This window comes from Lissotriton vulgaris, unplaced genomic scaffold (genome assembly GCF_964263255.1).
Source record: "Lissotriton vulgaris unplaced genomic scaffold, aLisVul1.2 SCAFFOLD_609, whole genome shotgun sequence".
Taxonomy (NCBI): domain Eukaryota; kingdom Metazoa; phylum Chordata; class Amphibia; order Caudata; family Salamandridae; genus Lissotriton; species Lissotriton vulgaris.
This window is the reverse complement of record NW_028244591.1, coordinates 316,707-339,762: the sequence shown is the minus strand read 5'-3', so window position 1 is coordinate 339,762 and position 23,056 is coordinate 316,707.

Sequence of the window (23,056 nt, the reverse complement as noted above, 5' to 3'; positions counted from 1 at the left end):
CGGATTTCCTATGGAAAGTAGATCCTAACTATAACTACCTACTGGCGACCGCCAGTAGGTAATATATATATATATATATATGTGTGTGTGTGTGTGTGTATATAAATATATATATATATATATATATATATATATATATATATATATATATATATATATATATATATATATATATATATATATATATATATGTATATGTATATATATATATATATATATATATATATATATATATATATATATATATATATATATATATATATATATATATATATATTCACTGAAAAAACCACATGTTTCAGGCTCTAAATAGTTAGGAATTAGCATATAAAAACCCATTGAGATTGCTCCTATATAGTTAGTTTTACTAACTATATTTTGCGCACCCGCAATCCACTGCTGATGATGAAACATATTACAACATTCATGACATGGTCAGTGACATCATTGATGACATCACTGATGACATCTCAAATGACATCACTGATGACATCACTGATGACATCTCATTTGACATCACTGATCACATCACTGATGACATCCTTCATGTGATAATACGATCCAGTGAATGTGTGTCTTTTTGAAAAATAAATATGTTTTTTATATGTATATGTAAAGGACGATGGAAGAATAAATGGTTAAATAAGTGTCTAAATGGATGTTTTTTTTAAAAAGAATTGATTGGTTAACTGCCTTATTAGGTGTATCCTAGTGAATACATATATTAGAGAGTAACTTTTAAATATTGTAATATATGTATTAGTGTTTCACTTTGTGTATAAGTGGCTGCATGGGTTGGTGACTAACTCACTGTTTGTATGTGTTTTGAAGACAGCATATGTGCAGGTCTGTATGGGTGGATGAGTGTGGATATGTGTGTGTTAGTGAGTGAATGACTGTCTCACTAGTGTCTTTATCAGTAACAAGATACATTTTAATCTAGTATATGTGAGTATTGATGTATATAACTGAGTATATGAGAGAGTGAGAGATTGTAAGAGTTCCTGTTTAAATAAGTATGTGTTTCTATAAGTGATTGTTTAAGAGAGTAAGTATGTGTAAGTTTCCTTAAAAGTAATGTGCTAGTGTGTGTATAGTTGTATATGCAAATAAATGGATGTTAAATAGTTTATTTGCATGTGTGAGTAACTTTTGGATGACTGTCGGTGTGTAACAGGATGTATGGGTGTATCACTACATATAATGAGTGAGTATATGTATGAGTGACTATATAGAACTGTTGGTGAATGAGTGGATGTGTATATAGATGGTGTAATTTCTAAATTGGTTGTTGTAACTGGCATGGGTATCTCCATTTTTTTGAAAATGTTAGTTTCTATTTTTGAATATGTCTTTCAATGGTTACATTACGCTGAAAGGATATCTGTCACTTTCTCACAAGGATGGTGTCATCAGTGATGTCATGAGTGATGTCACTGACCATGTCATGAGTGATGTAATATGTGACGTCATCAGCAGTGCATTGCAGGCACGCAAGTTATAGTGAGTCCAACTATCTATAACGTGGGAATTTCAATAGTTTTATGTCAGTAAAATTTCCAGCTAACTATAACTGGTGTGAAACCTCAGTTTTTTTCAGTGAAATTAATAGGTTTTTTAAATGCTAATTCCTAAATATAACTGGTCTGAAACCTATGTTTTTTTCAGTGAATTTCATAGGTTTTTTAAATGCTAATTCCTAACTATATATAGGACCTCAAACCTATGAAATGTAATATGTTTTATAATGAATCCTATAGTGTATATTTATATAATACTATTTTATTATTTTTGTTTATTTTTTTAATTTTTTGGCCCTGGTGCGCTCCCGGGGCGCGTACCGGGGAGCGCCCCGGTCAGCGCAATTTTGTCGCGCGCCCCGGGGTGCGTACCGGGGAGCGTCCCGTTAGCGCTATTGGTGCAAACGAAAACATCATCATGACGTATCGCGTAGCCGCGTCCGCGTGATACGCACGGTGTAAGTGCGCCCGGAAGCACCCACGCGCATACGAACGCGCTACATAAGCGCCGCCGGGGCGCGTAACTTAAGCGCGTCGTGTCATGTGACCTGAAAATAACACTTTTTATTGGTTCATAACAGTTTTGGTTTCATAATGATGAAACCCCTGGTCTTGTGACCTGAAAATAAAACTTTTCATTGGTTCAGAACAGTTTTTATTTCCAAATGAGGAAAGCCCCCACCTTTTTTCCTCATTCTCACTTTGTACTTTGAATGAGGAAGACCTGTTTCCAGAGCTATTACTACCTATTTCTACTCAGAAATGGCTACAGTAGCAGCAGCAGCTGGATCATCTGCCCCACCACCACCACCACCACCACCACAAGGACCACCAGAACATCTCATTGGTGGTCAAGAAGAAGAGTAGGAGGAGGAGGAGGAGGAGGAGGAGGAGGAGAGAAGGCAGAGAAGGCATTTCCTGCCTGAACACAATGCCCCATATAAACCCAAGGAGCACTTTATATGGGAGTTTTTTGAATTCCCAAGGGGTGCAAAGAAGGTGAACACTGCAAAGGTGACCTGTCTCATCTGTGGTGCTGTGCTATCCAGGGGGAACCCTACAAAAAAATATTCCTTTGGGAATCATACAATGATTCGGCATATGCAGCGTTTGCACCATATTAACTTTTCAGCAGCAGAGGTGAGAGAACTCTGCAAAAATCTACCCCAAATAATCTGGCACAACCTCAACAACCAAAGAACCCACTCCCCCGGGTTCAGAAGCAAGTCAGTTGATTTCAAGTATCCAACCAAAGTTTGGGGGAAACAAAATTGTTTGTGTACATTGTGGGAAATTAATCACTTATGGTGAGCAGAGCATTACACTCTTCATGCTTGCTGGTGACCACAAATGCACAAAGAAGCCTTAATTTATTCCTGTTTTTTTTTTGCTCCAGTTGAGCCGTTTCCAAATCCCTGTTTTTTTGTTTTTCCGTATAAAAAATACAAAAAAATATAAAACTGTTCATAAAAGCCAAAAAAAGTAAAAAAAAATTCAAAAAACATAAAAAAAATATAAAACAACAAAAAGAAGAAAAAAAACAGTTCTTTTTAGAACTACCTCCAATTTAAAAAAAGGCTAAATTTTTTAAAAACTCTATCATTCATTTTTCCCCATGGTACGCTCCCCAGGCCGCTCCCCGGTGCGCGTACCGGGCGCCCCCGCGCAAATAAAAAAAAAACTAAAAATACATTTTTCACCCGCGGGGCTCTTTAATAGCCCCCACATCAAACCTAGGGGGTCAAGGGGGGTCTACTCTGCCCCCTTATGGTCATTTCCCCCTTTGTTTTTCCCACCTCTTTTGTCTCGATCCTACCGAGACACAAGATGGCGGCCGCTCCAGACTGTTTGGAATGTTTACAGACACCCGAGAGACAATCAGCTTTCCGTGCGCACCTCGCGTAGCACGCCCGGAGCGCTCCCCGGTGTGCGTACCGGGGCGTTGCCATAGATATATATATTTTTTTTAACCTAAATTACTCAAAAACCACTGGAGCACATATCTTGAGACATAGCAAAGGCACATCGGGCTACCAGTCCCTACAATTTTGCCAAGTTTGGTACAAATCCATTCAGCCGTTCGGGCTAAAAGTGAGTTTGACCGCCCTATGGAAATTAACATGGAGAAAACACGTTTTGGGACCCCCTTTTATCTCGGCCCCCGCTTGATGAATCCCCCCCACATTTTCAGGGAAGGAGCGGAGTGGAGCAGGCCATTTTTTTGGAGAAATTCGCGAAGATTCGTCCACCGGCGCCAAAGTTATTCCCAATAGAATGTTGCAGTTGGAAACTAGATCCTAACTATAACTACCTACTGGCGACCGCCAGTAGGTAATATATATATATATATATATAGGTAGTTATAGTTAGGATTTTTTTCAATGCAAAATCTCAAAATTCTATTGGGAATAACTTTGGCGCCGGTTGATGAATCTGCCTAAAAATGTCCTCAAATTTGCCTCGCGGCGCCCCGCTCCTTCCCTGAAAGTTTGGGGGGGGATTCGTCAAGTGGGGGCCGAGATGAAAGGGGGGTCCCAAAACGTGTTTTCCCGATGTGCCTTTGCTATGTCTCAAGATATGTGCTCCAGTGGATTTTGAGTAATTTAGGTTAAAAAATATATATATATCTATAAGCGTGCCCCGGTACACGCACTGGGGAGCGCACCGGGCATGCTACGCGACTTGCGCACGGAAAGCTGATTGCCTCTCGGGTGTCTGTAAACATTCCAAACAGTCCGGAGCGGCCGCCATCTTGTGTCTCGGTAGGATCGAGACACAAGAGGTGGCAAAAACAAAGGGGAAAATGACCAAAAGGGGGCAGGGTAGACCCCCCTGACACCCTGGGTTTGATGTTAGGGTCATAAAAGGGCCCCGCGGGGGGAAACATTTTTTTTTTGATTTGCGCGCGGGGGAGCGCCCGGTATGTGCACCGGGGAGCGGACCGGGGAGTGTACCATAGGGAAAAAAGAATGATAGAGTTTTCAAAAAATGTAGCCTACTTTTATAAATTGGAGGTAGTTCTAAAAAGAACTGTTTTTTTCCTCTTTTTGTTGTTTTATATTTTTTTTATTGTTTTTTAGAACATTTTGTACTTTTTTGAGAATTATGAACTATTTAATATTTTTTTGTTGTTTTTATGGGGAGAAACAAAAAACAGGGAATTGAAAATAGCTCAACTGGAGCTTTTCACCAGGGGTATTTGAGTGTAGCATGGGCCTAGTCTTTCTGTGGGCTGTCTTGAAGTTAAACATCATGGAGGGCATGGATGGAATCGGATTGTGCTGATTTTGCAGTGTTTTTCGATTTTTGGGGGTGTTCATGGGGAGGGACAGGCCATGTGGCTGGGGGCCATTTTGAGTGCTGCTACAGGCCCTGGCCATGTGCTGGGAGGCAAGTGGCCATTTTGAATGCAGGCTTTGTTGTTAGGCCTGCAACCATTTTGCCTACTTTTCAACCTTTATGCCCAGGGGTAGTGAGTCTTGCATGGGCCTAGTCTTTCTGTGGGTTGTCTTGAATTTAAACATCATGGAGGGCATGGATGGATTGGGATTGTGCTGATTTTTCAGTGATTTTCATTTTTTGGGGATGTACTTGTGGCCTTTTTACCAGGGGTATTTGAGTCTAGCATGGGCCTAGTCTTTCTGTGGGGTGTCTTGAACTTAAACATCATGGAGGGCATGGATGGAATGGGATTGTGCTGATTTTTCAGTGATTTTCGCTTTTTTGGGGCTGTACTTGTGGACTTTTCACCAGGGGTATTTGAGTCTAGCATGGGCCTAGTCTTTCTGTGGGCTGTCTTGAAGTTAAACATCATGGAGGGCATGGATGGAATGGGATTGTGCTGATTTTGCAGTGTTTTTCGATTTTTGGGGGTGTTCATGGGCAGGGACAGGCCATGTGGCTGGGGGCCATTTTGAGTGCTGCTACAGGCACTGGCCATGTGCTGGGAGGCAAGTGGCCATTTTGAATGCAGGCATTGTTGTTAGGCCTGCAACCATTTTACCTACTTTTCAACCTTTATGCCCAGGGGTAGTGAGTCTTGCATGGGCCTAGTCTTTCTGTGGGTTGTCTTGAATTTAAACATCATGGAGGGCATGGATGGATTGGGATTGTGCTGATTTTTCAGTGATTTTCGTTTTTTGGGGCTGTACTTGTGGCCTTTTCACCAGGGGTATTTGAGTCTAGCATGGGCCTAGTCTTTCTGTGGGGTGTCTTGAACTTAAACATCATGGAGGGCATGGATGGAATGGGATTGTGCTGATTTTTCAGTGATTTTCGTTTTTTGGGGCTGTACTTGTGGCCTTTTCACCAGGGGTATTTGAGTCTAGCATGGGCCTAGTCTTTCTGTGGGCTGTCTTGAAGTTAAACATCATGGAGGGCATGGATGGAATGGGATGTTGCTGATTTTGCAGTGTTTTTCGATTTTTGGGGGTGTTCATGGGGAGGGACAGACCATGTGGCTGGGGGCCATTTTGAGTGCTGCTACAGGCACTGGCCATGTGCTGGAAGGCAAGTGGCCATTTTGAATGCAGGCATTGTTGTTAGGCCTGCAACCATTTTGCCTACTTTTCAACCTTTATGACCAGGGGTAGTGAGTCTTGCATGGGCCTAGTCTTTCTGTGGGTTGTCTTGAATTTAAACATCATGGAGGGCATGGATGGATTGGGATTGTGCTGATTTGTCAGTGATTTTCGTTTTTTGGGGCTGTACTTGTGGCCTTTTCACCAGGGGTATTTGAGTGTAGCATGGGCCTAGTCTTTCTGTGGGCTGTCTTGAAGTTAAACATCATGGAGGGCATGGATGGAATCGGATTGTGCTGATTTTGCAGTGTTTTTCGATTTTTGGGGGTGTTCATGGGGAGAGACAGGCCATGTGGCTGGGGGCCAATTTGAGTGCGGCTACAGGGACTGGCCATGTGCTGGGAGGCAAGTGGCCATTTTGAATGCAGGCTTTGTTGTTAGGCCTGCAACCATTTTGCCTACTTTTCAACCTTTATGCCCAGGGGTAGTGAGTCTTGCATGGGCCTAGTCTTTCTGTGGGTTGTCTTGAATTTAAACATCATGGAGGGCATGGATGGATTGGGATTGTGCTGATTTTTCAGTGATTTTCGTTTTTTGGGGATGTACTTGTGGCCTTTTCACCAGGGGTATTTGAGTCTAGCATGGGCCTAGTCTTTCTGTGGGGTGTCTTGAACTTAAACATCATGGAGGGCATGGATGGAATGGGATTGTGCTGATTTTTCAGTGATTTTCGTTTTTTGGGGCTGTACTTGTGGACTTTTCACCAGGGGTATTTGAGTCTAGCATGGGCCTAGTCTTTCTGTGGGCTGTCTTGAAGTTAAACATCATGGAGGGCATGGATGGAATGGGATTGTGCTGATTTTGCAGTGTTTTTCGATTTTTGGGGGTGTTCATGGGGAGGGACAGGCCATGTGGCTGGGGGCCATTTTGAGTGCTGCTACAGGCACTGGCCATGTGCTGGGAGGCAAGTGGCCATTTTGAATGCAGGCATTGTTGTTAGGCCTGCAACCATTTTGCCTACTTTTCAACCTTTATGCCCAGGGGTAGTGAGTCTTGCATGGGCCTAGTCTTTCTGTGGGTTGTCTTGAATTCAAACATCATGGAGGGCATAGATGGATTGGGATTGTGCTGATTTTTCAGTGATTTTCGTTTTTTGGGGCTGTACTTGTGGCCTTTTCACCAGGGGTATTTGAGTCTAGCATGGGCCTAGTCTTTCTGTGGGGTGTCTTGAACTTAAACATCATGGAGGGCATGGATGGAATGGGATTGTGCTGATTTTTCAGTGATTTTCGTTTTTTGGGGCTGTACTTGTGGCCTTTTCACCAGGGGTATTTGAGTCTAGCATGGGCCTAGTCTTTCTGTGGGCTGTCTTGAAGTTAAACGTCATGGATGGCATGGATGGAATGGGATGTTGCTGATTTTGCAGTGTTTTTCGATTTTTGGGGGTGTTCATGGGGAGGGACAGACCATGTGGCTGGGGGCAATTTTGAGTGCTGCTACAGGCACTGGCCATGTGCTGGGAGGCAAGTGGCCATTTTGAATGCAGGCATTGTTGTTAGGCCTGCAACCATTTTGCCTACTTTTCAACCTTTATGCCCAGGGGTAGTGAGTCTTGCATGGGCCTAGTCTTTCTGTGGGTTGTCTTGAATTTAAACATCATGGAGGGCATGGATGGATTGGGATTGTGCTGATTTTTCAGTGATTTTCGTTTTTTGGGGCTGTACTTGTGGCCTTTTCACCAGGGGTATTTGAGTGTAGCATGGGCCTAGTCTTTCTGTGGGCTGTCTTGAAGTTAAACATCATGGAGGGCATGGATGGAATCGGATTGTGCTGATTTTGCAGTGTTTTTCGATTTTTGGGGGTGTTCATGGGGAGGGACAGGCCATGTGGCTGGGGGCCATTTTGAGTGCGGCTACAGGGACTGGCCATGTGCTGGGAGGCAAGTGGCTATTTTGAATGCAGGCATTGTTGTTAGGCCTGCAACCATTTTGCCTACTTTTCAACCTTTATGCCCAGGGGTAGTGAGTCTTGCATGGGCCTAGTCTTTCTGTGGGTTGTCTTGAATTTAAACATCATGGAGGGCATGGATGGATTGGGATTGTGCTGATTTTGCAGTGATTTTCGTTTTTTGGGGCTGTACTTGTGGCCTTTTCACCAGGGGTATTTGAGTCTAGCATGGGCCTAGTCTTTCTGTGGGCTGTCTTGAAGTTAAACATCATGGAGGGCATGGATGGAATGAGATTGTGCTGATTTTGCAGTGTTTTTCGTTTTTTGGGGCTGTACTTGTGGCCTTTTCACCAGGGGTATTTGAGTCTAGCATGGGCCTAGTCTTTCTGTGGGCTGTCTTGAACTTAAACATCATGGAGGGCATGTATGGAATGGGATTGTGCTGATTTTTCAGTGATTTTCGTTTTTTGGGGCTGTACTTGTGGCCTTTTCACCAGGGGTATTTGAGTCTAGCATGGGCCTAGTCTTTCTGTGGGCTGTCTTGAACTTAAACATCATGGAGGGCATGGATGGAATGGGATTGTGCTGATTTTTCAGTGATTTTCGTTTTTTGGGGCTGTACTTGTGGCCTTTTCACCAGGGGTATTTGAGTCTAGCATGGGCCTGGTCTTTCTGTGGGCTGTCTTGAACTTAAACATCATGGAGGGCATGGATGGAATGGGATTGTGCTGATTTTTCTGTGATTTTCGTTTTTTGGGGCTGTACTTGTGGCCTTTTCACCAGGGGTATTTGAGTCTAGCATGGGCCTAGTCTTTCTGTGGGCTGTCTTGAACTTGAACATCATGGAGGGCATGGATGGAATGGGATTGTGCTGATTTTTCTGGGTTTTTTTTCGATTTTTTGGGGGTGTATAACTGAACTGATGTTCCTCTGTCTTCCATTGTTTTTAGGTGCACAAGACTCAAGAGAACCACCAGTGCCAGGAAGAAGTCCTGCAGCATAACGTCACGCGACGTCACGTCTGGCCTCAGACAACTCTACAATTCGTGCAACTGCGGCCTGCTGTCTGACCTGCTCTGAAGAAGATGGCCCCAAAAAAAGGTGTCCGTAGCTCCTCTAGCAAGAAAGTTGCTAGTAAGGAGCAGAAGAAGCAAGTTACCAAGGAGGGTGGTGTGCCAACCGCCACGTTTTTTGGGAGCAAAAAAAAAAGTACGCCTGCAGCAGCAGCAGGATCTGCTGGGGACCAAGCTGGGAGCAGCACCCCTGCTCCATTGGGTTCAGTGCCTCCACCACCACGCCAACTTAAGTCAAAGCCCTTGAGTGCTTCAGAGGCAGTCAGTGTACTTCTCCAATCACCATCGACCAGTGATGTTGGCTCATCGCAAGAAAGTAGCAGCAATGTCCCTGAATCAACACAGGTTGTTGTAACTCATCTGACAAGTGTTGAACAACCACAGCCGCAACAACAACACCATGTGCAAGTACAAGCCCAAGTACATGTGGAAGGAGAGGCAGCAAAAGGAGATGTGCAAGCAGACGTGCATGGAGGGTCACAAGTGCCCACAATAGTTGTTCCTCCCGAAGTAGGGGCACATCAGGAAATCGACAATCAAGCCGAGGTATCATTGGAAGCCACTCCTCCTGATGATCATTCATTGTCTTCCACATCCCTAGCAAGGAAAAGATCAAGGTTGGGATCTACATCTTCTTCAAGCCCACCTCCTTCTGATGATACGGATCCCAATTGGGAACCAGCACCACTGCCGTCTGAGAGTGAGGCACACCATGATCTGACAAAGGTACCTAAGCGTAAAAGGAAGGTCGTCGAAAAACTCATAGCTATGGAGTGTGATGAGGCTCAACAAGAAGTGACGGATACTGCTGCTGATGAAGCCTCTCACGATGACGACGAGCCAGCCATCACAAAGGTCACTGCAGCCCCAGTGGGCATGCAGCAAAGAGACATTTTGACCCTATCCCGAGAAGCTGCTGAGCGTGATGATGATGTCGACGAGGAGGCAATGGAAATACAACAATCATTGGATTTTGAGTTAACTAGTACACCAACACCTACCGCTTCCATATTTCTTCCTCGCAAGAAGGGACCTCGATCCACCTCGACCTCAATTCATAGTGGTGAAAGTGCAAAACGTACTGAAGTTCGGCAATCCACATCCTCCACTTCATCTGGCATTAGCAGCAGGACCACCACCACCAGTATCGCCGCCTCCTCCGGCCCCCAAAGACATTTCAAGTCTCCAGTTTGGGACTTCTTTAGTGTTTGTCCAAAAATGGAAAACAGCCATTTGTAGCATTTGTAAGCTTCGAGTTAGTCATGGTAAGTTTGGTACCAACTATGGTACCGGAGGCCAGAGAGGTCATCTTAGGAGAGCGCACCCTGTCCAATGGTTTCCGCACCTAGAGGCGGTCAAGGAAGCCAGAATTGCACGTAATGAAAACGTTGATTTTTCATCTGATGATGACGAGGAGGAAGAAGACAATTCAAACACTTCACTTACACCCAGTACCCCTGTCAGCAGCACACCCCATGTGAGGCACACTAAGAGTGTGGGAGAGAGTGAGACATCAAAGCGGAAAAGTTCATCTGCGAGCGTAACTGGGTCGAAGATATCATCATCATCCCGTAAATCCTTGGTCCAGGGCAACATTAAAAAGATGTTGTTTACAGAAGCGCAATATGAACGCAGCCACCCACTGACGCGTCTGTATAACACTAAGCTGGCTAAAATGCTAGCTCTGGACCTTCTCCCTTTTTCTTTTGTAGAAGGGGTTGGTTTTCTAGAATTAGTGGCAGAGCTCTGCCCTAAATGGATGGTTCCTAGCCGGTTCTATTTTGCCCGAGTTGCGGTTCCAGCACTACATGAAGATGTTCTGAAGGTGATTGGGGCAGCTTTGCAGAAGAGTGCTGTTCACACTATACATCTGACAACAGACATGTGGACCAGTGGCGCAGGCGCTGATTACATGTGCATCACTGCACACTGGGTCTCTTTTTCAGGGGCTAAAGCAAAGCTAAACACAGGTGTTGACACAGACATTGTTTTTAAAGCTGCTCGGAAACATGCAACACTAGCCATGTTTGGTTTGGAGAAACGTCACACAGCAGAAAACATTTTGGATGTCTTTAACACAAAGGTCCTTAACTGGCTGTCCCCACTAAAATGCCAGGTTGGTTATGTTTCCACGGACAATGGCGCCAATATAGTTAAGGCCATGAGGAAGGGTATCTATTTCAGAGTGCCGTGTTTGGCGCACTGTATAAACCTGGTTGTCCAAAAATTCTTGGGTAATAAAGGCAGTGCAGCGTACAGAGTATTGGACACCTGCCGAAAAATGTGCAACCAGTTCAGCCATTCTTTTAAGGCCCGGAAGCAGCTGAGGAGCCTGCTATATCAACGTCAAATGCCAGTGAAAGCACTCATCCAGGAGGTGGTAACACGTTGGAACTCAACCTTCTACATGCTTGAGCGTCTGTATGAGCAGTATACGGTACTCGATCAATATTTCTTGACAGAGGGTACAGAGGACCTGAGGATGGGTGCGGCGCAATGGAACATAGTTCAAAGCCTGACACGCATGCTTCGTCCTTTTGAGTTCTTCACGCGTGCAGTCAGCAAGGAGGACTGTAATTTGGGAAAAGCTATCCCATTGTTGTACATGCTGGACGACCAACTGAAGGAGGTGTGTTCTGTGTTTGAAAAAGATGTAAAAAACCAAGACTCTTTTGTTCTGGCTGAGAAATTATTAGAGCTCCTACAAGGTGATGAACGTCTTAAAACGATCCACTCAGAAGAGCATTACATTTGTGCTACTATTCTGGATCCACGCTACAAAAAGGCGCTGGCAGGCCAAGCATTCTTTCCTTTTGATGATGAACATGTTCCAAAGTACAAACATTGGCTAGCCTTGTCAGCCAAGAGGTTTGAAAGAGAACGGCTGAAAATTGAAGGAAATGGCAGTACATCAGCAGGCCATCCCCAGTCAAAACAATCCACTTCTGCACCTGTGGCTATGGCACAAGTGACCTCTCAGCCGTTAAAGACACCGGCAACCGGATCATCTGCACCAGACACAACAGAAAAATCGGAGGCTGAAGAGGATTGGCTAGCTCTGCGTGGGTTTGGTTCTCAAAAGGTCAGAGGCACAGCAAGAGCTAAGCAAAGTGGAGGCACCTTGGATGACGACCTTCAGTCGATGGTGAAGGACTATCTGAATGACTCAACAGAGGTCTATGTTAATTCTGACCCATTGGCGTATTGGCATGGGACAAAAAGAATTGTGGCCACAGCTCACCAACCTGGCTTTAAACTACTTGTCTTGCCCACTCGCAAGCGTGTCTTCTGAACGTGTTTTCAGTGCTGCTGGTGGCATTGTAACTCCCAAACGGAGCCGCCTCTCGCCCAAAAATGTGGAGAGGTTAACAATGATCAAGATGAATCAGCACCTCACACCACCAGATTTCAGAGTACGAGAAATCGCGCTGGGTGAAGACGAGGTGGCCAGCAACATAGATGAGGGAATTTCTACTCTGTCAGGTGACACTAAGCTCACCCTGCCTGAATTCGCAGAGTATGATGACGAAGCCTTATTCTCATTCCTGGACCATGATACTGAGCCCTGAAAATGAGACAACGAATCAATAACTTTCTTTTTCGTCCTTATTCACTTTTATTCCTGTGTGTCTGTCTTTCTTTGTTGTGCACAGTTAATATAATTCAAACTTTAATCAGATAATCACAAAAACAAGCCCATCAGCAGAACTGTCTTCACTGGTTTGCTAATTGATTTGAAGTTGCCGCAGTCTGCATTCCTCAGGTTCACAAGTTCAGAAGAATATGCTCCTCTATCCTCCTCCTTCAGACTCCTATTTCCATCAAACCAGAGGGCTGGTTTACGCCCAATGAAGAAAGACTCAGCACTTGTGGGGGTGTTGTTCTACCTCTTTGCAGGTGAGTTGACGGCTCTGGGACCATTGTTGGGAAGCTCTAATACCGGATAAAAGTGTTTTGGACCAAATCCGAGGTGTAAATTTTTTTGTGTTTTTGCTGACTTGCTTGCCTTTGAGGTGCTCTTAGGGGGGGTTCCGTCTGTTTGTGGGTGAGTTTCGGGGTCTGGGAGCACTGCTGGGACACTCTAATCTTGATTGCATTTGCTTTTCAGGAAATCCGTGGTGGCAACCCCGACTTATGGCCTAGCTACGCAGCGCGTTTGGACCGAAGGGCGAGAAATATTGCAAGTATGAGATTTTGCTTTTGGCCTGTTTGGGGGTGTTATGCTTCTTGGCGGGTGGGTTGGCGGGTCTTGGGGCATTCCTGGGAAGGTCTAATACTGGGTAGAAGTGGTTGGGACAAAATCCAGGCCGATTTTTTTTGTGCTATTTCTGACATTTTGCTCAATGTAGTGTTTTTGGGGGCCTGTTTGGGGGGCTTCCTGGTGTTTGTGGGTGAGTTTCGGGGTCTGGGAGCACTGCTGGGACACTCTAATCTTGATTGCATTTGGTTTTCAGGAAATCCGTGGTGGCAACCCCGACTTATGGCCTAGCTACGCAGCGCGTTTGGACCGAAGGCCGAGAAATATTGCAAGTATGAGATTTTGCTTTTGGCCTGTTTGGGGGTGTTATGCTTCTTGGCGGGTGGGTTGGCCGGTCTTGGGGCATTCCTGGGAAGGTCTAGTACTGGGTAGAAGTGGTTGGGACAAAATCCAGGGCGATTTTTTTTTGCTATTTCTGACATTTTGCTCAATGTAGCGTTTTCCGGGGCCTGTTTGGGGGGCTTCCTGGTGATTGTGGGTGAGTTTCGTGGTCTGAGAGCACTGCTGGGACACTCTAATCTTGATTGCATTTGCTTTTCAGGAAATCCGTGGTGGCAACCCCGACTTATGGCCTAGCTACGCAGCGCGTTTGGACCGAAGGCCGAGAAATATTGCAAGTATGAGATTTTGCTTTTGGCCTGTTTGGGGGTGTTATGCTTCTTGGCGGGTGGGTTGGCGGGTCTTGGGGCATTCCTTGGAAGGTCTAATACCGGGTAGAAGTGGTTGGGACAAAATCCAGGCCGATTTTTTTTTTGCTATTTCTGACATTTTGCTCAATGTAGCGTTTTCGGGGGCCTGTTTGGGGGGCTTCCTGGTGTTTGTGGGTGAGTTTCGGGGTCTGGGAGCACTGCTGGGACACTCTAATCTTGATTGCATTTGCTTTTCAGGAAATCCGTGGTGGCAACCCCGACTTATGGCCTAGCTACGCAGCGCGTTTGGACCGAAGGCCGAGAAATATTGCAAGTATGAGATTTTGCTTTTGGCCTGTTTGGAGGTGTTATGCTTCTTGGCGGGTGGGTTGGCGGGTCTTGGGGCATTCCTGGGAAGGTCTAATACCGGGTAGAAGTGGTTGGGACAAAATCCAGGCCGATTTTTTTTTTGCGATTTCTGACATTTTGCTCAATGTAGCATTTTCGGGGGCCTGTTTGGGGGGCTTCCTGATGTTTGTGGGTGAGTTTCGGGGTCTGGGAGCACTGCTGGGACACTCTAATCTTGATTGCATTTGCTTTTCAGGAAATCCATGGTGGCAACCCCGACTTATGGCCTAGCTACGCAGCGCGTTTGGACCGAAGGCCGAGAAATATTGCAAGTATGAGATTTTGCTTTTGGCCTGTTTGGGGGTGTTATGCTTCTTGGCGGGTGGGTTGGCGGGTCTTGGGGCATTCCTGGGAAGGTCTAATACCGGGTAGAAGTGGTTGGGACAAAATCCAGGCCGATTTTTTTTTTGCTATTTCTGACATTTTGCTCAATGTAGCGTTTTCGGGGGCCTGTTGTGGGGGCTTCCTGGTGTTTGTGGGTGAGTTTTGGGGTCTGGGAGCACTGCTGGGACACTCTAATCTTGATTGCATTTGCTTTTCAGGAAATCCGTGGTGGCAACCCCGACTTATGGCCTAGCTACGCAGCGCGTTTGGACCGAAGGCCGAGAAATATTGCAAGTATGAGATTTTGCTTTTGGCCTGTTTGGGGGTGTTATGCTTCTTGGCGGGTGGGTTGGCGGGTCTTGGGGCATTCCTGGGAAGGTCTAATACCGGGTAGAAGTGGTTGGGACAAAATCCAGGCCGATTTTTTTTTTGCTATTTCTGACATTTTGCTCAATGTAGCGTTTTCGGGGGCCTTTTTGGGGGGCTTCCTGGTGTTTGTGGGTGGGTTTCGGGGTCTGGGAGCACTGCTGGGACACTCTAATCTTGATTGCATTTGCTTTTCAGGAAATCCGTGGTGGCAACCCCAACTTATGGCCTAGCTACGCAGCGCGTTTGGACCGAAGGCCGAGAAATATTGCAAGTATGAGATTTTGCTTTTGGCCTGTTTGGGGGTGTTATGCTTCTTGGCGGGTGGGTTGGAGGGTCTTTGGGCATTCCTGGGAAGGTCTAATACCGGGTAGAAGTGGTTGGGACAAAATCCAGGCTGATTTTTTTGTTGCTATTTCTGACATTTTGCTCAATGTAGCGTTTTTGGGGGCCTATTTGGGGGGCTTCCTGGTGTTTGTGGGGGGGTTTTGGGGTCTGGGCGCACTGCTGGCTATATATACTTTACTTTGCAAGAGGTTTGAAGAAAATCCATGGTGGCAGAGGGAAGTTAGGGCCTAGCTGCAGAGCGGGCGCGGAGTGATTTGGGAAATTTGGGAAAAACTGACAAAGTCCCCATTTTTTTACTTTTGCTCTTTGGCTGTTTGGGGGTCTTCTACTCGTTTTCTCCTGGGTTGACGGCGCTGGGGCCATTGCTGGGAAGCTCTAATACCGGATTAAAGTGGTTTGGACCAAATCCCAGGCGGAAATTTTTTTGTGTTTTTGATGACTTGCTTGCCTTTGAGGTGCTCTTAGGGGGGGTTCTGTCTGTTTGTGGGTGAGTTTCGTGGTCTGAGAGCACTGCTGGGACACTCTAATCTTGATTGCATTTGCTTTTCAGGAAATCCGTGGTGGCAACCCCGACTTATGGCCTAGCTACGCAGCACGTTTGGACCGAAGGCCGAGAAATATTGCAAGTATGAGATTTTGCTTTTGGCCTGTTTGGGGGTGTTATGCTTCTTGGCGGGTGGGTTGGCGGGTCTTGGGGCATTCCTGGGAAGGTCTAATACCGGGTAGAAGTGGTTGGGACAAAATCCAGGCCGATTTTTTTTTGCTATTTCTGACATTTTGCTCAATGTAGCGTTTTCGGGGGCCTGTTTGGGGGGCTTCCTGGTGTTTGTGGGTGAGTTTTCAGGTCTGGGAGCACTGTTGGGACACTCTAATCTTGATTGCATTTGCTTTTCAGGAAATCCGTGGTGGCAACCCCAACTTATGGCCTAGCTACGCAGCGCGTTTGGACCGAAGGCCGAGAAATATTGCAAGTATGAGATTTTGCTTTTGGCCTGTTTGGGGGTGTTATGCTTCTTGGCGGGTGGGTTGGCGGGTCTTGGGGCATTCCTGGGAAGGTCTAATACCGGGTAGAAGTGGTTGGGACAAAATCCAGGCCGATTTTTTTTTTGCTATTTCTGACATTTTGCTCAATGTAGCGTTTTCGGGGGCCTGTTTGGGGGGCTTCCTGGTGTTTGTGGGTGAGTTTTGTGGTCTGGGAGCACTGCTGGGACACTCTAATCTTGATTGCATTTGCTTTTCAGGAAATCCGTGGTGGCAACCCCGACTTATGGCCTAGCTACGCAGCGCGTTTGGACCGAAGGCCGAGAAATATTACAAGTATGAGACTTTGCTTTTGGCCTGTTTGGGGGTGTTATGCTTCTTGGCGGGTGGGTTGGCGGGTCTTTGGGAATTCCTGGGAAGGTCTAATACCGGGTAGAAGTGGTTGGGACAAAATCCAGGCCGATTTTTTTTTTGCTATTTCTGACATTTTGCTCAATGTAGTGTTTTCGGGGGCCTGTTTGGGGGGCTTCCTGGTGTTTGTGGGTGAGTTTCGTGGTCTGGGAGCACTGCTGGGACACTCTAATCTTGATTGCATTTGCTTTTCAGGAAATCCGTGGTGGCAACCCCGACTTATGGCCTAGCTACGCAGCGCGTTTGGACCGAAGGCCGAGAAATATTGCAAGTATGAGATTTTGCTTTTGGCCTGTTTGGGGGTGTTATGCTTCTTGGCGGGTGGGTTGGCGGGTCTTGGGGCATTCCTGGGAAGGTCTAATACAGGGTAGAAGTGGTTGGGACAAAATCCAGGCCGATTTTTTTTTTGCTATTTCTGACATTTTGCTCAATGTAGCGTTTTCGGGGGCCTGTTTGGGGGGCTTCCTGGTGTTTGTGGGTGAGTTTCGTGGTCTGGGAGCACTGCTGGAACACTCTAATCTTGATTGCATTTGCTTTTCAGGAAATCCGTGGTGGCAACCCCGACTTATGGCCTAGCTACGCAGCGCGTTTGGACCGAAGGCCGAGAAATATTGCAAGTATGAGATTTTGCTTTTGGCCTGTTTGGGGGTGTTATGCTTCTTGGCGGGTGGGTTGGCGGGTCTTGGGGCATTCCTGGGAAGGTCTAATACCGGGTAGAAGTGGTTGGGACAAAATCCAGGCCGATTTTTTTTTGCTATTTCTGACATTTTGCTCAATGTAGCGTTTTCGGGGGCCTGTTTGGGGGCTTCCTGGTGTTTGTGGGTGAGTTTCGGGGTCTGGGAGCACTGCTGGGACACTCTAATCTTGATTGCATTTGCTTTTCAGGAAATCCGTGGTGGCAACCCCGACTTATGGCCTAGCTACGCAGCGCGTTTGGACCGAAGGCCGAGAAATATTGCAAGTATGAGATTTTGCTTTTGGCCTGTTTGGGGGTGTTATGCTTCTTGGCGGGTGGGTTGGCGGGTCTTGGGGCATTCCTGGGAAGGTCTAATACCGGGTAGAAGTGGTTGGGACAAAATCCAGGCCGATTTTTTTGTTGCTATTTCTGACATTTTGCTCAATGTAGCGTTGTCGGGGGCCTGTTTGGGGGGCTTCCTGGTGTTTGTGGGTGAGTTTCGTGGTCTGGCAGCACTGCTGGGACACTCTAATCTTGATTGCATTTGCTTTTCAGGAAATCCGTGGTGGCAACCCCAACTTATGGCCTAGCTACGCAGCGCGTTTGGACTGAAGGCCGAGAAATATTGCAAGTATGAGATTTTGCTTTTGGCCTGTTTGGGGGTGTTATGCTTCTTGGCAGGAGGGTTGGCGGGTCTTGGGGCATTCCTGGGAAGGTCTAATACCGGGTAGAAGTGGTTGGGACAAAATCCAGGCCGATTTTTTTTTTGCTATTTCAGACATTTTGCTCAATGTAGTGTTTTCGGGGGCCTGTTTGGGGGGCTTCCTGGTGTTTGTGGGGGGGTTTCGGGGTCTGGGCGCACTGCTGGCTATATATACTTTACTTTGCAAGAGGTTTGAAGAAAATCCATGGTGGCAGAGGGGAGTTAGGGCCTAGCTGCAGAGCGCGCGCGGAGTGATTTGGGAAATTTGGGAAAAACTGACAAAGTCCCCATTTTTTTACTTTTGCTCTTTGGCTGTTTGGGGGTCTTCTACTCGTTTTCTCCTGGATTGACGGCATTGGGGCCATTGCTGGGAAGCTCTAATACCGGATAAAAGTGGTTTGGACCAAATCCCAGGCGGAATTTCTTTTGTGTTTTTGATGACTTGCTTGCCTTTGAGGTGCTCTTAGGGGGGGTTCTGTCTGTTTGTGGGTGAGTTTCGTGGTCTGAGAGCACTGCTGGGACACTCTAATCTTGATTGCATTTGCTTTTCAGGAAATCCGTAGTGGCAACCCCGACTTATGGCCTAGCTACGCAGCGCGTTTGGACCGAAGGCCGAGAAATATTGCAAGTATGAGATTTTGCTTTTGGCCTGTTTGGGGGTGTTATGCTTCTTGGCAGGAGGGTTGGCGGGTCTTGGGGCATTCCTGGGAAGGTCTAATACCGGGTAGAAGTGGTTGGGACAAAATCCAGGCCGATTTTTTTTTGCTATTTCAGACATTTTGCTCAATGTAGCGTTTTCGGGGGCCTGTTTGGGGGGCTTCCTGGTGTTTGTGGGTGAGTTTCGTGGTCTGGGAGCACTGCTGGGACACTCTAATCTTGATTGCATTTGCTTTTCAGGAAATCCGTGGTGGCAACCCCGACTTATGGCCTAGCTACGCAGCGCGTTTGGACCGAAGGCCGAGAAATATTGCAAGTATGAGATTTTGCTTTTGGCCTGTTTGGGGGTGTTATGCTTCTTGGCGGGTGGGTTGGCGGGTCTTGGGGCATTCCTGGGAAGGTCTAATACCGGGTAGAAGTGGTTGGGACAAAATCCAGGCCGATTTTTTTTTGCTATTTCTGACATTTTGCTCAATGTAGCGTTTTCGGGGGCCTGTTTGGGGGGCTTCCTGGTGTTTGTGGGTGAGTTTCGGGGTCTGGGAGCACTGCTGGGACACTCTAATCTTGATTGCATTTGCTTTTCAGGAAATCCGTGGTGGCAACCCCGACTTATGGCCTAGCTACGCAGCGCGTTTGGACCGAAGGCCGAGAAATATTGCAAGTATGAGATTTTGCTTTTGGCCTGTTTGGGGGTGTTATGCTTCTTGGCGGGTGGGTTGGCGGGTCTTGGGGCATTCCTGGGAAGGTCTAATACCGGGTAGAAGTGGTTGGGACAAAATCCAGGCCGATTTTTTTTTTGCTATTTCTGACATTTTGCTCAATGTAGCGTTTTCGGGGGCCTGTTTGGGGGGCTTCCTGGTGTTTGTGGGTGAGTTTCGTGGTCTGGGAGCACTGCTGGGACACTCTAATCTTGATTGCATTTGCTTTTCAGGAACTCCGTGGTGGCAACCCCGACTTATGGCCTAGCTACGCAGCGCGTTTGGACCGAAGGCCGAGAAATATTGCAAGTATGAGATTTTGCTTTTGGCCTGTTTGGGGGTGTTATGCTTCTTGGCAGGAGGGTTGGCGGGTCTTGGGGCATTCCTGGGAAGGTCTAATACCGGGTAGAAGTGGTTGGGACAAAATCCAGGCCGATTTTTTTTTTGCTATTTCAGACATTTTGCTCAATGTAGCGTTTTCAGGGGCCTGTTTGGGGGGCTTCCTGGTGTTTGTGGGGGGGTTTCGGGGTCTGGGCGCACTGCTGGCTATATATACTTTACTTTGCAAGAGGTTTGAAGAAAATCCATGGTGGCAGAGGGGAGTTAGGGCCTAGCTTCAGAGCGCGCGCGGAGTGATTTGGGAAATTTGGGAAAAACTGACAAAGTCCCCATTTTTTTACTTTTGCTCTTTGGCTGTTTGGGGGTCTTCTACTCGTTTTCTCCTGGGTTGACGGCGCTGGGGCCATTGCTGGGAAGCTCTAATACCGGATAAAAGTGGTTTGGACCAAATCCCAGGCGGAATTTTTTTGTGTTTTTGATGACTTGCTTGCCTTTGAGGTGCTCTTAGGGGGGGTTCCGTCTGTTTGTTGGTGAGTTTCGGGGTCTGGGAGCACTGCTGGGACACTCTAAACTTGATTGCATTTGCTTTTCAGGAAATCCGTGGTGGCAACCCCGACTTATGGCCTAGCTACGCAGCGCGTTTGGATTGAAGGCCGAGAAATATTGCAAGTATGAGATTTTGCTTTTGGCCTGTTTGGGGGTGTTATGCTTCTTGGCGGGTGGGTTGGCGGGTGTTGGGGCATTCCTGGGAAGGTCTAATACCGGGTAGAAGTGGTTGGGACAAAATCCGGGCCGATTTTTTTTTTGCTATTTCTGACATTTTGCTCAATGTAGTGTTTTCGGGGGCCTGTTTGGGGGGCTTCCTGGTGTTTGTGGGGGGGTTTCGGGGTCTGGGCGCACTGCTGGCTATATATACTTTACTTTGCAAGAGGTTTGAAGAAAATCCATGGTGGCAGAGGGGAGTTAGGGCCTAGCTGCAGAGCGCGCGCGGAGTGATTTGGGAAATTTGGGAAAAACTGACAAAGTCCCCATTTTTTTACTTTTGCTCTTTGGCTGTTTGGGGGTCTTCTACTCGTTTTCTCCTGGATTGACGGCATTGGGGCCATTGCTGGGAAGCTCTAATACCGGATAAAAGTGGTTTGGACCAAATCCCAGGCGGAATTTCTTTTGTGTTTTTGATGACTTGCTTGCCTTTGAGGTGCTCTTAGGGGGGGTTCTGTCTGTTTGTGGGTGAGTTTCGTGGTCTGAGAGCACTGCTGGGACACTCTAATCTTGATTGCATTTGCTTTTCAGGAAATCCGTAGTGGCAACCCCGACTTATGGCCTAGCTACGCAGCGCGTTTGGACCGAAGGCCGAGAAATATTGCAAGTATGAGATTTTGCTTTTGGCCTGTTTGGGGGTGTTATGCTTCTTGGCAGGAGGGTTGGCGGGTCTTGGGGCATTCCTGGGAAGGTCTAATACCGGGTAGAAGTGGTTGGGACAAAATCCAGGCCGATTTTTTTTTGCTATTTCAGACATTTTGCTCAATGTAGCGTTTTCGGGGGCCTGTTTGGGGGGCTTCCTGGTGTTTGTGGGTGAGTTTCGTGGTCTGGGAGCACTGCTGGGACACTCTAATCTTGATTGCATTTGCTTTTCAGGAAATCCGTGGTGGCAACCCCGACTTATGGCCTAGCTACGCAGCGCGTTTGGACCGAAGGCCGAGAAATATTGCAAGTATGAGATTTTGCTTTTGGCCTGTTTGGGGGTGTTATGCTTCTTGGCGGGTGGGTTGGCGGGTCTTGGGGCATTCCTGGGAAGGTCTAATACCGGGTAGAAGTGGTTGGGACAAAATCCAGGCCGATTTTTTTTTGCTATTTCTGACATTTTGCTCAATGTAGCGTTTTCGGGGGCCTGTTTGGGGGGCTTCCTGGTGTTTGTGGGTGAGTTTCAGGGTCTGGGAGCACTGCTGGGACACTCTAATCTTGATTGCATTTGCTTTTCAGGAAATCCGTGGTGGCAACCCCGACTTATGGCCTAGCTACGCAGCGCGTTTGGACCGAAGGCCGAGAAATATTGCAAGTATGAGATTTTGCTTTTGGCCTGTTTGGGGGTGTTATGCTTCTTGGCGGGTGGGTTGGCGGGTCTTGGGGCATTCCTGGGAAGGTCTAATACCGGGTAGAAGTGGTTGGGACAAAATCCAGGCCGATTTTTTTTTTGCTATTTCTGACATTTTGCTCAATGTAGCGTTTTCGGGGGCCTGTTTGGGGGGCTTCCTGGTGTTTGTGGGTGAGTTTCGTGGTCTGGGAGCACTGCTGGGACACTCTAATCTTGATTGCATTTGCTTTTCAGGAACTCCGTGGTGGCAACCCCGACTTATGGCCTAGCTACGCAGCGCGTTTGGACCGAAGGCCGAGAAATATTGCAAGTATGAGATTTTGCTTTTGGCCTGTTTGGGGGTGTTATGCTTCTTGGCAGGAGGGTTGGCGGGTCTTGGGGCATTCCTGGGAAGGTCTAATACCGGGTAGAAGTGGTTGGGACAAAATCCAGGCCGATTTTTTTTTTGCTATTTCAGACATTTTGCTCAATGTAGCGTTTTCAGGGGCCTGTTTGGGGGGCTTCCTGGTGTTTGTGGGGGGGTTTCGGGGTCTGGGCGCACTGCTGGCTATATATACTTTACTTTGCAAGAGGTTTGAAGAAAATCCATGGTGGCAGAGGGGAGTTAGGGCCTAGCTTCAGAGCGCGCGCGGAGTGATTTGGGAAATTTGGGAAAAACTGACAAAGTCCCCATTTTTTTACTTTTGCTCTTTGGCTGTTTGGGGGTCTTCTACTCGTTTTCTCCTGGGTTGACGGCGCTGGGGCCATTGCTGGGAAGCTCTAATACCGGATAAAAGTGGTTTGGACCAAATCCCAGGCGGAATTTTTTTGTGTTTTTGATGACTTGCTTGCCTTTGAGGTGCTCTTAGGGGGGGTTCCGTCTGTTTGTTGGTGAGTTTCGGGGTCTGGGAGCACTGCTGGGACACTCTAAACTTGATTGCATTTGCTTTTCAGGAAATCCGTGGTGGCAACCCCGACTTATGGCCTAGCTACGCAGCGCGTTTGGATTGAAGGCCGAGAAATATTGCAAGTATGAGATTTTGCTTTTGGCCTGTTTGGGGGTGTTATGCTTCTTGGCGGGTGGGTTGGCGGGTGTTGGGGCATTCCTGGGAAGGTCTAATACC